The sequence below is a fragment of the Periplaneta americana genome, chromosome 3 (genome assembly GCF_040183065.1).
Source record: "Periplaneta americana isolate PAMFEO1 chromosome 3, P.americana_PAMFEO1_priV1, whole genome shotgun sequence".
Taxonomy (NCBI): Eukaryota; Metazoa; Arthropoda; class Insecta; order Blattodea; family Blattidae; genus Periplaneta; species Periplaneta americana.
In genome coordinates this window covers 12,496,378-12,513,200 of record NC_091119.1, presented here as the reverse complement: position 1 = coordinate 12,513,200, position 16,823 = coordinate 12,496,378, and positions in this window count along the sequence as shown.

The following is a 16,823-nucleotide window of genomic DNA, read 5'->3' as shown; positions in this document are numbered from 1 at the left end:
AGGCAAGAACGGTAGCTTCCCATGCTGGTTACTTGAGTTCGAATCCCAGCGGGTCCAAGTGAAAATTATGGTGGACGATAACTGTATTTGGTGGCAGGTTTTCGGTCGTTATTACCGTTTTTCCTATCGGTATTTCGACATATAGATTTTTAAAACTTCCACAATTTTCATTCAAAATTTGTGAAATTTAAGTACATAAAAAAGTTTACAATACTATCACAGTCTACTATATACAGTCACGAAGCCTAAGTTTTGAGGTTGCTAGAAACAATAGACTGTGACGGTACTATTTTGCATTGCCTGTAATGAGGCGATATTAGCGATCCTAGTGGTGAGCAACTATCTAATGTTTGCATATTTACTATGTATTGAGCTTCGCGACTGTATATACTAGACTGTGATACTATCATCTGTACAAGATTTGGTGTCATTAGAGCTAAAAGTTTTTAAATTATATTTTTTTAAATATATATTCCATTGACATCACTAGAAAGGCTACTTGTTAAAATTTATAGTTCATTTTTTTTCTTTCAAAAACTTGAAACTAGTCATGGGAATAAAATTGAATTATTTCAAATGCTTCTATTCGCTTCTCTTCACTTCGTCGTAATGTCCATGTTTCTGCCCCATACAATGCCACAATCCACACAAAGCACTTAACTAGTTTCTTCCTTAGTTATTTTTCCAGAAGTCCGCAGAAGATACTCCTTTTTCTATTAAAAGCTTCCTTTGTCTTTGCTATTCTCCTTTTGTCTTCTTGGCAGCAGCTCATGTTACTATTGTTTTTGCTAGTGTATTGGTTTCCATGGACAGAGTGACTTCTATATGCACTAATATCTTGGTAATTACATATAATTTTAATAGTTCCTGTTAATTACTGTATGTAGTAAACAAAATTACAAATAGAGAATATATATTTTTTTTTTTTTTTAGTTTTACAAATAAAAAAATGTATTCACATGTACATGTATAGGCCTACTATAATAAAATACAAATAAATTGAATAATAATTAAAGGAAGAAAATTTCATTTAAATAAGAGGACTCAGGGAAGGATGCAAGAATACTTGTAGCATTACCGCGCTGAATGGAGATGCCAATGCGCTGACGTATAGTACACCCCAAGTATTTAAAGCTGACCACTTGCTCTACTGCCTTATTTAGAATTCGCAAGTTTACCTTCTTTACTTTTCTTCCTATGACCATTGCCTACCTAGCTTCTCGTTTTCAACATTTGTCCTCATGTCACGAAATAGATACTCGCTCACAACACCATATCGCACTGTCCATTCCTAAACACAGAACATCCTTCTACTCTTCATCTTTCACCGTCTCTGCAGCTCATCTCTGGAACTCTCTACCGCAACATGTCAGGGACTGTCGGACATTGTCTAGTTTCAAAAATAAATTAAAATTGCACTTTTTGAATTAGATTCCTTTCAGTTATAAGCCCTTTTCTCTGCCATAGTTTTGTAAAAATATAGGCTTTATATTTCTTTTTCTTTCCTTTGTTCTCTTTATCAGCCGATGAATTTTACTATCATAGCCTTTTTATCGTAAATTTTATTTAATTTTCGTATTTCTTTTCTTTTTTATTATTATTTTATTACATTCCAGTTTGATATATTCTTCCTTAAGTTTTTCCATATTAATCCATTTATAGCCTACTAAATGAATTGCTTTTACTATATTTCAATATATTTTACTTTCTTTTTTTTTTCTAATATGATATTATTTTATTGTTGTTTAGTGTCGATTTATTATGCTATTATCATTATTTTTTTTGTAATATGTTAGTATTCTGTTCTTTAACTTTTTGTTAAATTTTAACTGCTTGTATACTTTTTGACCTGGTAGAGTGTAAGAGAAGGCCCTATGGCCTTAACTCTGCCAGTATAAATAAAGAATTATTATTATTATTATTATTATTATTATTATTATTATTATTATTATTATTATTATTATTATTATTATTATTATTATTATTATTGTCTTCGTCTTGTTGGAATTTATCTTCATCCCATACTACTCACAGCTGTCATTTAACATTGAGTTGGAAATGACAATAATTTCATAGAAGAACTGGGGAGAGTGAACTATAACATATTTACGCACAAATATTAGCTACGGGTGCAACTTTTTCAGGTTTTTCTGTTACAACCTATTTCGTGTATAGAAAGAACGTTGTGTTTGCGTTTCCATTCAGGAAAGGACTTAGCCTACTTAATGGCATAATAACAGATTGAAATGTATATAATAAAGTTGCGGATTTATGCCTATATGCCTATTTTAATCCTTAACCTGAAGACGCAAGCTTTGAGGTTACAGATCCATTTTAAGGCATTGTGAGTATTATATGCGAATTCTATAGTGCCTATAATTGCCTATTTCACTAGTAAATGCCTATTTGCTTATAAATGCCTAAAAGTTGCCTAAATATCAGTATTATATATTATATTTGAATTTATTGACTATTCTATAAATATTTTTTTAATCTGTAATTTGTTTCTTTTTTATCCAGCAGAGGGCAGTGATGCCATACAACTATCGATAATTTGTGTGTTACGTCTTACTGCCACCAGAGCGCGAAGAAATCGAATAATTTAAATTCCACCAATAAGAAAAAAAAAACGTATTTCGAAAGCCGCGTGAATCATTGATGGTAGTTGATTAGGGTAGCTGTTTTGAACTGTGTATCCGTTTTGTGAGTTTAGTATGGAGTTGAGTTTCCTGTTGTAATACGTGCAAAATACGTGGAGATATGCCAAAACAAAAGTGATCAAGGGCATATGATCTGAAACTATGTATGTATGTATTTATTTACACTGCAAGTGGGCAAGCACCCGGTGGCAGTGGTATACACAATATAAACAATACACAAAAAAATAAGCAATACACAATAAATTTACAATACACAATACAATTATACAATACACAATACAATTTCATACACAATACAATAAGAATACACAATATAATTTAACACAATAATAATAAAACATAAATAAAATACCTAATTTTACATTACAACCTACATAATTATGTATAGGCCCTACATAAGTTTCAATAGTCTTTCACTTTACTCTCATCCCATTCCCTGTAGCGGCACTATGACGCATTTCACTGACACTTTAGCACACATTTCACTGACACTCTGTAACACATTTCACTGACACTATAGAACACATTTCATTGACTCTATAAATTATCACTGATCGGAACTGTTCACTGCACTGTAAAACCATAACTTCACTGATGCAACAGTTCAAATAAGTCAAATAATTACATCCTTATGCATACTTATAAACAGAACTACATTTAAACTAAACATTTGTAGTCTAGGGCCCTCTTACACGCTATTTTTAAATAATTTACAATTCAAACCAAGGAAGTAACTCGTCAGGCTGGATAAATACATGTCACCTTAAAAAATTAAATGTTGAATGTTACCTTAATTTTAATTTGCACTTTATACACAACTTTTTAAGTTATTCTTGAATCTCCCTAAGTAAGGACAGCCCTCAAAGACCGCTGCAGGTAGGTCATTCCAATCATTTATAGTTCTATTTAAAAATGAGAATTTACCTACATCCGTTTTCTGTTTCCTATATTTGATTTTAAAATCATGATCGTTCCTACCATAGTACGTTGGCTTTTCTAACCTAGCCGTTATGTCTACCCATGCTTTCTGACCTAGATGTGCTCTATACAATGGGTCGATGGTGATCCTAACTTCTCAAACCCAAAGCTAAGATCTGATCTTGGTTTCATCAAAGCAAACTTTGGAAAGCTGCCTGCTAACATAACGAAACTGGAAACGAGGAGCATTCTACTCCACAGTGCTATGCAAGTTGTGAAGAAAGTAGAAACTATTCTTAAAGAAATACCAAGCAGTGTGGGAGAAGCAATGAGAAATAAGTATTTGAAAATTGTGAAAAGAAATCCTGGTTGGGAGCAAGTGTTATTGCTGGCAGAAGCACTGATTGGAAATGACATTGACATTAATGCGTTCCCACTGGTTTGGTCCCCAGCTGAGATTGGATCCCTGAAGTATTGCCCAATCACTTCATTTAAGAACATTCTTACAGACAATAGACATCAGTTCTCATTACAACATTTGGATGAATATTTAGTTATTCACTGCCGTAATGACATTCCTATAGAGACTACAGTAATGTACTGTTCTCCAACCAGGACATCAACCGTGAAAGGAATGTGCTTATTATTGCGACATGAAATCGAAAAATCGAAAGAGAATTGGGAGGAAAAATTTTAAAAGGTACGCAAAACGCGTCCTTGCAAGGGGTTGGGGGCTGTACAAAACTAAATATGTGAGCTCCAAGCCTGTTGGCCACTAGTCTCACTCCGGGTTACGCTGCTCCACTGAAGGAACTCTATAAAATTTTGAAGGGGAAGCCGAAATTGGACGTAACCTCTTAGGTACCACATACGCGAGGGGGACTGAAATTTCATCAAGTGATCACGGAACGGGAAGAGGAAGAGCTGGCTGGTGTTTGCCGTTAGGATGGCAAGACGCTGTCATCTGTTGTTCGATGACAAAGCATGTGAAGGCCGTCGGAAGAAGCGCCGTGAAATCTAAATCTGCAATTTGAGAGGTCCCTGTCCTTTCAAATTGCGACTAATTGAGTGACCTCGTATATTTAATAGACAATTTATAGGTTCTGAACTAGGGCATACGTCGTTTATAATAAAGGGGAATATATATGGGGAAGGGCATATAGGTCCGTGGCCCATTTCTTATAGGGCTCATCCCGACATTTTGTCTCACGCCTGAGGAAAACCACGGAATACCTTAGGCAAGATGACTTGTCTCATATAAGAGACTAGCCAATTTAGCTATTATGTAGGACATATTAGGCTATTATTGCGACATGTATTGGAGCGAAGTAGATATACTACTGGGTTCAAAAAGTTCCCGGAATTTTACTACCATTTTTCGTATTAATATAGATAACAAGGGATATTATACATTTGTTTTGTTGGTAACATTCATGATGTCATTTCCTTAAAGTTTCTTGATAATGGCGATTGTTGGTTTTTTAGTTGTAGGCAATTGTTTATCATAGTGTATTGTTTGTTCGTAGCATTTTGTAATTATGTCCACAGAGCAACGTACAAACATCAAGTTCTGTGTTTTGTTACACAAAACTCCTGCAGAGACATTAAGATTGTTGGAAGAAGCATATTATGGCGAAGCAGCAATGAAAAAAACTCAAGTGTATGCCTGGCATAAACGCTTTTCTGGTGGCCGCGATAGCATCAAAGATGACGTACGCAGCGGCCGACCAACAACTGCAACAAATGAAGCAATCGCTCAGCGTGTGCGTAATGTTGTGAGGGACGACCGACGTAAAACTATAAAAGAGATAGCAGCAGAGGTCGGAATATCAGTCGGAAGTGTACACAATGTTCTTCCCAAGCATCTCAACATGCATTACGTGTCTCAGAAGTTAGTTCCGAAAATGTTGTCGGCAGAACAGAAAGAAACAAGAATGACTCTTGCTGGGGACATGATCAGTATGGCTGATGAAGATGGTGATTTCTTAAACAAAATTATTGCTGGTGATGAAACTTGGTGCTACTTGTACGACCCAGTCCCTAAACGACATTCATCTGAGTGGAAATCGAAAACATCTCCTCGGAAGCAAAAATTTCCTAGGGACACTTCCAAAAGCAAAGTTATGTTGGAAGTTTTCTTCGACTCTCAGGGTCTCATTCACCATGAGTTCATTCCAGAAGGTCGTACTGTAACGAAAGAATTGTACGTAGAAATCCTCCGTCGCCTCCGGGACGCAGTGAGAAGGAAACGTCCAGGAAAGTGGGTAGAAAACAACTGGTTCCTTATGCATGACAATGCACCTGCTCATCGCGCAATTATTGTAAAGAATTTTCTTGCCAGGCACAACATAACTGCTTTGGATCACCCACCATACTCTCCTGATCTCTCACCACCTGATTACTTTCTGTTTCCCCGTTTGAAAAGTCATCTGAAAGGACGGAGATTCAATGCTGAAGAGGTTATCGCAAACGCGACGAGAGCACTAAGACGGGTTTCACAAAATGGTTTCCAGGCCTGCTTCCAGGAACTCTACACTCGTTGGCAAAAGTGTGTTGTTGCGGAAGGCAACTATTTTGAAGGGAATGTTGTAGAATAGTGTTTAAGGTACGTTGTTTCTATGATACTAGCAAATTCCGGGAACTTTTTGAACCTAGTATATATAATATTATTGTTATAACGTCTGTTTAAAAACCATGCGCTCTCCTGCATTTGTTATTTCCTGTATGGAGAGATTAAAAGACCAGGGGCTATATTCATAGACATTCTTAGCGCGGGCTTCCGATGGATGATCAGCGAACTAACGTTTTCGTATTCATAAACCAATGTTAGCGATATGATATGATATGAATCCTGTACAAGTAACCACACGATAACCGGGACTAGTTCAGCACCCTCGTAGCGCGGGCTAGCGAAATGTCTATGAATAGCACCCTAGGAGATTAACAGTGATCTAATTTTGTAACTAGGGTAGTATAAACATGTGTGTATCAATGTTATTGTTTGTGCTGTGACAGCTAGCCAATAGAGCAGAGATGGGCATCGTGCCTCACTTGAGAAATAATGCCTCACTTAGAGCGTATTCCGAATCTCACCTGTGAGCAATCCGATGGCATCACGGTGTTCCGAATTCCACCGATGACGTCATTGATGCTCCACCGGTGTCGCACCGGTGCCATCAACTTGCAGAGGTGGTGGCAATCTCCATCAGCCGCCGTCAGTGAATCTGATTGGTTCTTGTATAAGGAGGGAATTAGCAGACGAATAACATCGTGCACTGTTGTGTCATGGCGGTGTGTTCTGCTTTAGTTCTGCTGTATTGTTTGTAATGAGCACAACGTAAAAACAATATGTTAATGGCTTATGATAGAACATGTCAACGGACGAGTTATTACTATTGGTTCAAGAAATAAATTGTTTATGCTATCTTTTCTTTGAACGAGATGGGAGTACGAAAATTTCGCAAAATTTTGCTAGCGTAGCACAGACAACAACTTGTACAGTCGCCATGACAGCATCGATCCTTCCAGCAGTGTTGTTCTTTATTTCGCTGCAACGTGACGTCATTGATGCCACCGGACCGGTGAGATTCGGAATACGCTGTTACCTTCACAGAGCTTATCGCTCTGAGTGACATCATCTTCACAGTCCCTGTTCCTCCCTACGCAGCTCCTAGGCGTGGGCAGGTTCTATATCAGTTTCATAAGCAATATCAGTGGTGGCATAATGGCATTATCAAAGCAGTGTGTACGCGTTAGAAAACGATTATTTCATGAGAAATGGGAGGAAGAATTGTTTTGCTGTTTAGAAGGGGAGAACATACGATGTATGTTATGCTCGAAAATCCTATCAGGCATTAATACATTTAATGTACAACGACATTACTCCTTATGTCATAAAGAACATGCTGAATTAGAAGGTAAGGCTAATTAAATGTTATTTTTCGTACTATTCCGAAGAAAATTTATGATCTTAACATTTGCATAGTATACTAAATACGACATTATACCTTAAACACGCTGCATTAAAAGGTAGCCTACGAGGAATTAAATGTTTTTGTACGTATTATTTCCAAAATAAATTTATAAAAAAAATATCAAATGTGCGTAGAAAACGAAATATGATTTTCTGAAATTATTTTAGGTCGAGAACGTGCAAATCTATTAAGTAATCTTGATAAACGCCAGAATATTCAAGAAAATAAAGGTAGACAACGTGATGGAATATTATTGGCTAGTTACGCAATTTCTCGCCTGTGATTTAAATGAGTTCAATGATGGAGAAATAGTAAAGAGGTTTATGATTAAAGCTGCCGAATTAATTTGTCAAATTGAATAAAAGTTTTCGAGTCTCTCACGTTAACCAAGCGTTTTCCTAATAATTCGCCACTGACCGCCTTAGCGATTACGATAAGGTGACGCAGGTCACAGCAGTTTATATTTCCCATCCTACTCTGCAGTCTCCTCTCCTAGTAAACAAACTATTTCAAATCGAGTGCCTCACGTAACCGAAAATTGTGCCCATGTATGCAATAGAGATATGAGTACCCACGTGTGTGACCTTATGACATCTTATGACATCAACATTCATTCACAGCATTACTCCCCTTCGTCTGAGCCGGCAGAGACTTTCTCGTGGTTGGAGCACATGCTACTCTATGGTCGTGTTAGCCATTAAGAATTAAAAATTGTTAGTGCCTTTTTAAATGCCTATTTTGCCTGCCTATTTCAACTGTTTTAGTGCCTAAAATCCGCAGCTTAATAATAATGCACAAATATTAACCACAGGTGCAACTTTTTCAGGTTTTTCTGTTACAACAAATTCTTCGCGTACAGAAAAAACTTCAATATACACTAGAACTTGAAAACAACAAATCCATAAATTCCCTAGACATCACCATAACAAAAATCGACAACAAACACACCTTCAAAATAACAGAAAACCAACCACCACCACCACACACATACACAACACATCTAGCCACCCCATACAACACAAACATGCTGCATTCAGGACAATGGTACACAGATTACTCAACATACCCATGAGCCAACAACACTGCAATGAAGAAGTGAACACAATCAAATACATAGCACAAGAAAACGGATACAATCCAAACATAATAGACAACATCACAAGGAAGACGAAACAAAAACTTAACAAACACAAAAATACACAAAACACAACACAAACACAAGAACACAAGAAATACATCACACTAACATATGAAAACAAAAGCACACATAAGATCGCATCTTCATTCAGAAAACAGAAATACAACATAACATACAGAACAGAAAACACACTACAAAGACATCTCAACACACAAAAAACACAAACAAATAAATACGACCACACAGGTGTATACAAACTCACATGTAATAGTTGCGACAAGTTCTACATTGGACAGACAGGCAGATCATTCCAAACACGCTACAAAGAACACATTAAAGCAATAACCAGAGGACACAATACATCTACATACGCCGATCACATAACCAATACTAACCATACATACAATAACATAAATACGGACATGGAAATCCTACACACACAACCCGAGAACCAAAAACTCAACACACTAGAACAATACGAAATATACAAACACACTAAAACACACCCCGATCAAATCCTCAACACACAGATCAATTTCAGTACACACACACTATTCGACTCCACACTTCAATACCTTCCAACGATAAAACACACCCTCCTAACAGGCAGAGAAGTTCGAGATGACGCCGCGATCTAGTAGGCTCTGATGATGGTGCTTTAAGCACTGAAACAGCTGTAAGCCGGGCAAATATTACATATTTAACACGAGTAAGTCCACTAGTTCATCAATTAATGAAAAAACGTTGTTTTTGCGTTTCTGTTCAGAAAAGTTCTTAGCCTGCTTAATTAATGACATAATGATAACACGTTAAAATTAGCCTATGTTATGTTGTTAACGCTGTTTATATTAAAACACGATACACAATCTGTAGTACATGCTATAACCAAAACAGATGGTTTGAAACAACAGCGGTCTCGTCTCTGTACGTGGAAATTGCGGTAAATGGAACAACAGTGAGTAAACACACTTCACCAGTGCGATCGTTCATTTACAGCAGTGGTTGTCAACATTCGCTGAAATGGGTAAAGGGTAACGAGTGCGAAGTAATAAGCTCCGTCATATAGAAGGGAGAGGTAGAAAGCATACCCACCAGCAGCCACGGATGCACGCCAGTGCAATGCCTTTATCCGCGGGTAAGAGACGCTAGCCCGAGGGTGCACTGTGCTAATGACCGCTGACTTGGATCCACTTTTAAAACCCCACATTCCCTGTTTTTACTCACGACTTATTTTATTTCTTTTTTGTCCGCATTAAGTGTAGTCCCGATTACCATTATCCAGATTAACGTACACAATCGTATTCCTTCTGATATCTTTTGAATTACTAACAGTAATTCTGTGGTGTTCGGGTAAAGGGGTATAAGTCATTTTTTTGTCCAGGTGGAATTTTGTTCCCCAGATGAACACACAAGTTAAATTATACAAGTGGCTGTGCAAAAATCAAAGAATACTAGCAGTTTATGTGTTTTATTTGTGTAGAAAATTATTTGTAATAAGGGTTCCAAGTTTAATTTTCATTTATCTCCGAACTCATTTTTATGACTTATCTCCCTTTACCCAAACACCACAGAATTTCAAGGTCGTGTTTTGCAATGTAAAGTATAAAAGTTGGCGATATATTAATCTCCGAAAGGCGTTATTATTTTAAAATTAGAAATGAAAATAGTATAACTAGTAGCCTATGTACTAATTTCTGATATTAACTAATCGTTAACAGTTTACGTTCGTATTTTAGTGAATATAATAATTTTAATTAAGCTCTTTGAGGAGTGCACAGATTGTTGAATGAATCACGGACACGTTAATATTCGAGAATAACCTTTCAAATACTTTTATTGAGGTTCTGACTGTTGTGTACAGGGACATCATTTTATGTTTACTTCAATTTTTATTGTACCTGAGTTTTTTTAATGTATTCATAATAATAATAATAATAATAATAATAATAATAATAATTTATTTAATCTGACAGGATTAAGGCCATAAGGCCTTCTCTTCCATCCTACCAGATAGCACATATAAATACAAAAAAGAAATACAAACACTGATGAAAATGATACAAATTAAGTTAAAGCCCTATAGAGGGTCAACAGAGTCAAAAGTACATTATAGCGCTATCATCGAGCTAATACAACGAAAAGAAAGAAAACAGAGATAGCAATGATGATATTGATAACTGACAACAATAATAATAATAATAATAATAATAATAATAATAATAATAAATACATTACATATTAATTTTCAATTTTACAACAGCATAGTTACAATATTTACTAAATGTCATGGGTACTACTAATGAAGTTCCAACCTTCCTCCACACAGAACCAAGACCGCATATGCAGTCAAAGTCGCCTTACGGTCATAGTAAACAGTATTGAGTTAGTGAGTATAGTAGGTTCCAGAAATATGGTCTCGTTTTCCAGTGAAGAAAGAGCATTCAATATTGAATCATATTTTCGCACAGGTACTGTCGTCCGTTTGCTTATGTTGCATCCCGGTTTCCCCCACGTGTTTCTGCTCGCTCCTCTGTAAAGGGTAGTGTGAGCTGTCTTAGTTATTTTCTGAAAAGATTTTCTGTTAGGAATTGGACGTCAACGTAATATTGCACAACTGTTTAAAATAACTTAAATAAAAGGACCTCGTTAAGTAATTAACTGTCACGTGAATTCTCCCCTTTCTACGCTCCTGCGACATAACCACTAGGACGGACAGTAGATAGCATGTCTGAGTAATTTTATCTTTTCGGATCGGACAGAAGTGAAGACTGAATTTACAGTACTCTTTTATAGAGTAGGTACAGAATTATTTCAAGATGAGTTACTGGTACGAAGAACGAAACTGGAATTTGGAATTAGGTACAATAGTCAACAGTGCGATAATATGCACAAAAAACTGAAGTCTCTATCGAAAAGAACGATCGCCATTTTCAAAAATATGTTTAAATATCGATATGATGATATATATTTTTTTAAATTTTAATGTACTCTCCATATTGCATGCTAATGTGCTGTAGACAGTATACTACACATTGCATAATGAATACGTCCGCATGGACAGCTCAGTTCGTGAGTAAAAACACTTAATGTTAATACTGTACTGTAGGCCTATTTTGATTAAAGAAAAACCTAATAAAAATTATCAAACTCAAAATCGTGATATTTCCTACTTTACGTAAATGGATGAACTACTTTTCTTCCCTCCTAATAAAGTGATTTGTTTGTATTTTACGCCAGTATCATCAAACGCCGGTAGTGGAAGAGAGTAGCAAACGGTGTTTCCGGTTCTCAACCGTTAATCCAAAGGTATAGCCAGGTTAATATTAGAAATGCTAGTAAAAATAAAATGATGTCCTGGTACATCTATTATCAGGCAGTACATCTCACTTTTCGATGTCAGAGGAAGAACAATAATTGTTTGTATAAGTTACGTCTAAAATCTGATTAGTTGTCGTCATCCCGGCTGCAGCGAGACTGAAACACTTGGCCACGTACTGGGGTTCTCTAAGATGGGAGAGCTACTGCGTAACAACAGACACCATTGTGCCCGTACAGCGATTGCCAACCTGCTAAGAAACAGAGGATGGGAAGTACATGAGGAGATTCATTGTGTGTCTGAAGATGATTCGCATAGAAGAGTCGATATAATTGCCATCAATAGAAGAACCCAGAAAGCGAATGTCTTAGACCCTACGATTTGCTTTGAACGAGACACGAATCAAGCATTGCTGATAAATGATCACAAGCGAACTAAATATGTACCTTGTCTTCCATACCTCAGTGAAAAATATGGCATTTCGCTTTACAACTGGGATGTTGCAGGCTTACTATTTGGAGCGAGGGGTTGTTTACCAAAATTTACATGTAATATCCTTAAATCCTTTAAAATTCCCTTTTACGAGGTTCAGAAGATTGTAATGCAAATTCTGAAGGCCTCTCTTCAAATTCTACACTATCATCTATATGTTAACACGTAAATTTTCGTTTTAATGTACAAATCGAATCAGTATTTTGCTCGTTTCATTTCCCTTTATCTTTTATATTTTGTTAATTCCGGATCCAAGTGGTCAACCTCACTTGAGGACGGATGATTTGAAATCCTAGTAGTAGCTAATCGACGATGTATGCAATGGAGGGGGAAAGGAACTGGCCAGCCTATCCCATTATCTCTTCGCTTAATTGCCTCATGAGTGGTGACTTATTGATGTCACTTAACTTGTCTTCGGAGAGTTGACTAAACAACTACAATCGTTTAATAGTACATTATGCAAAGAGCCTATAATGATAGTAATTAAGAACCGAGTATGAAGCTGTAATTTTCATACGAGTTTCATACGACTTTTTATGCTCGACCATTTTTCTAACTTGAAATTATCGGTATTCAGATGTATACATTTTATTATCTGACAAGATCGGAAGTGACATTGTTCTAGGTCGTGAATTGTGAGATGTGTGCAGACGCGAAAGTATTGATTTTTTCCGAGGAACAATAATGTCATTGACCTTGACGTAGTCCCGTTAAACTTGGTAATATTATAATATTATAACCTTGATTATTGAATTCGACATTGAAAAACGAGATGACAAATTGAATTTATTTGAATATTATTTACAATTAACGCTAATTATTATAGTAACAGAACATAACCTTCTGCGACAGTATTGGATTTCCAGCCTCCGTGACTTTTCGCTAATTCTCTTTTGATTGCATATCCGAGAATAATCGATACTTGCGGTTTTATAACGGTACAAAGCTGACTTGTCATTGGCTGAACACATGTAAGCTGAGTTATCATTGGCTGAAGACCTGTACTTTAATGAGTAGATGTACTTTAATGACATGCATTAAAGGACTGCTACCAGGTGTATAATTCGGCATGGTCGAGCATAAAATTAATGTATAACATAAAGCATCTATGGTTTAATAATACTATTTTTCTTAAGATTTTCAGCTTCTAAAAGGCATGTGTTTAGTTTAAGTTAAAAGATTACATATGAGGAATTCAGGAAAAGTTTTATGCTGTTTAGTAATTACTCAGTTTGCCAGTTTTGTATGTTTTGTGTAAAATAAAAGAAATGAGAGTTCGAAAGACTTGGCGTAACCCATAATTTCGTTAAACTGCACATTCTACACGACTCAAAGTCGCGACGCACAGAGTTTCTGGCTCTTTCTGATCAATTTCCGCTTTCTCGGAAGTCCACAGACTCTTCCAATATCTCGCCAAATCCAAGGCTTTGAATGATCTCACTTTCTTTTCGGTCCGACAAGGGACTCCTGAGTTTCTTTCATTCAAAGACTTTTAGCAGATTGTAGCGTTGTCCAAGAATAAAGAATTGTTTCGTGAAATAGAAAGGAGAAAAGCATTCTGAAACCTTTCCAAGACAGTTTTTATACTGTTTCTGTGCAGTGTCTGAAATCCATACACAAGTAATTGATTAACACCATTCAATCCATTACACACTAACATCTTAACTTAGTCTGCTTATCAATTTCATTATTTACTTGTTTATTTGTATTTGTATACCGTCATTTCCCATAACTATAGTCCAGGAACACAACTATGGTCCATTAAAATTTTGTACTCCATAACGTAGTACCTCGTTTGTCTATATTTTTTCTGTACTGTAATTTGAAGTGAAGTCACTGCAGCTATCTACGAACGGTCTATGTTACTTCTACAATGTCCTTTGAATAGTTGTATCATGGACCATAATTCTGTTCCAGGACCATAGTTATGGCAATTGGCGATACCTATATTTTATATCTACTATGTTTTACTCCCTCTTATTACCAAACGTCATATTTCACAAGACATACATAAATGGAAATATTTCACGTAAACCCTGCCACTGGAGTAACTCAGGCGGTACGCGCTTATGATGATACAATTTGAATGTTTTGTATATAAAGTATTATAAGTATTTTTTAATCATATCTGTCGTACCTGTGTGTTATTTTCATACTTACTAACTTACTTACTTACAAATGACTTTTAAGGAACTCGCAGGTTCATTGCCGCCCTTGCAAAAGCCCGCCATCGGTCCCTATCCATTGCAAGATTAACCCAGTCTCTATCATCACATCCCACCTCCCTCAAATCCATTTTAATATTATCCTCCCATCTACGTCTCGGCCTCTCCAAAGGTCTATTTCCCACCGGTTTCCCGCATTTATGGATTCGCCCATACGTGCTACATGCCCTGTCCATATCAAATATTCCTATTTATGTCAGGTGAAGAACACAATGCGTTCAGTTCTGCGTTGTGTAACTTTATCAATTCTCCTGTAACTTCATCCCTCTTAGCCCCAGATATTTTCCTAAGCACCTTATTCTCAAATACCCTTAATCTCTGTTTCTCTCTCAAAGTGAGAGTCCAAGTTTCACAACCATAAAGATCAACAGGTAATATAGCTGTTTTATAAATTCTAACTTTCAGATTTTTTGACAGCAGACTAGATGACAAAAGCTTCTCAACCGAATAATAACAGGCATTTCCCATATTTTATTCTGTGTTTAATTTCCTCCAGACTGTTATTTATATTTGTTACTGTTGCTCCAAGATATTTGAATTTTTTCACCTCTTCAAAGGATAAATCTCCAATTTTTATATTTCTATTTCGTACAATATTCTGGTCACGAGACATAATCGTATGCGTGTATTAATATTTTAAGCAGTCTTGTTTGAATATTGTCTCTACTGGTTTGATAATGTTGTTATAATTATAATATTTAGATACAGCACTCGGTTTTATGTCAATTAATACTTTTAAATACTTTGTAAACACGAATTATCAGTTTATTATTATTATTATTATTATTATTATTATTATTATTATTATTATTATTATTATTATTACTATTAGCAGCGGTAGTAGCAGCAGCAGTAGTTTTTTTTGGAAAGATGTCATAGGAATTCGATATATAGTTACCTTTGATAAAGACTTTCTTCTTCTAGAGATCTAGAGTGTACTTGTAACTAATTCTTTTAAGTGCCTAGTTTACACACTTTATGGATAGTTTTATATTGACTATTACACTTTTACTACGTCATACTACATTTGCCCAATAAAACAGTACGGAACGACGTGTTCCAACCCGTCATGGCTGTTTGTTTTACAGTTTTATCAACTCCCTAGCATGTTTTATAACCTCCCTAGTATTTGTTTTTTTATCATTTGTTTCTTTGTTTGCCTACGTTATACTTTCAATATTATATTGTACCTTTTATAATGATTCATGTTTATTTCATCATCCTTAATTAAAACTGTTCTCGAAGGAGAATTGGGAGGAAAATTTAAAAGGTACGCAAAACGCGTCCTTGCAAGTGGGGTGGGGGCTGTACAAAACTAAATATGTGAGCTCCAAGCCTGTTGGCCACTAGTCTCACTCCGGGTTACGCTGCTCCCCTGAAGGAGCTCTAGAAAATTTTGAAGGGGAAGCCAAAATTGGACGTAACCTCTTAGGTACCACATACGCGAGGGGGGCTGACATTGATCAATTGATCACGGAACGGGGCGAGGAGGAGTTGGCTGGTGTTTGCCGTTAGAATGGCAAGACGCCGTCATCTGTTGTTCGATGACAAAGCATGTGAAGGCCGTCGGAAGAAGCGCCGTGAAATCTAATCTGCAATTTGAGAGGTCCCTGTCCTTTCAATTTGCGACTTATTGAGTGACCTCGTATATTTAATAGACTATTAATATTATCTGAACTAGGGCATACATCATTTATAATAAAGGTGGAATATATATGGGGAAGGGCATATAGGTCCGTGGCCCATTTCTTATAGGGCTCATCCCGACATTTGTCTTACGCCTGAGGAAAACCACGGAATACCTTAAGTGAGATGAGTTGTCTCATATATAAGAGACTAGCCAATTTGGCTATTATGTAGGAGGTGATTGTTGTCATGAGCCTTGTTGAATCGTCTCAATTTTGAGACAAGCCATTTGGCTATATGATGGCTCAATTACGAAGAGGGGGAGAGATGTAATTAGTTGATTAATTTAAAGTAATTAGGGAGATTAATGGGGATATGAGTGCAGGTCCGTGGCCCATTTCTTTTAGGGCTCATCCCGACATTTGTCTTAGCGCCTTAGGAAAACCACGGAAAAACCTTAGGCAGGATGAGAAA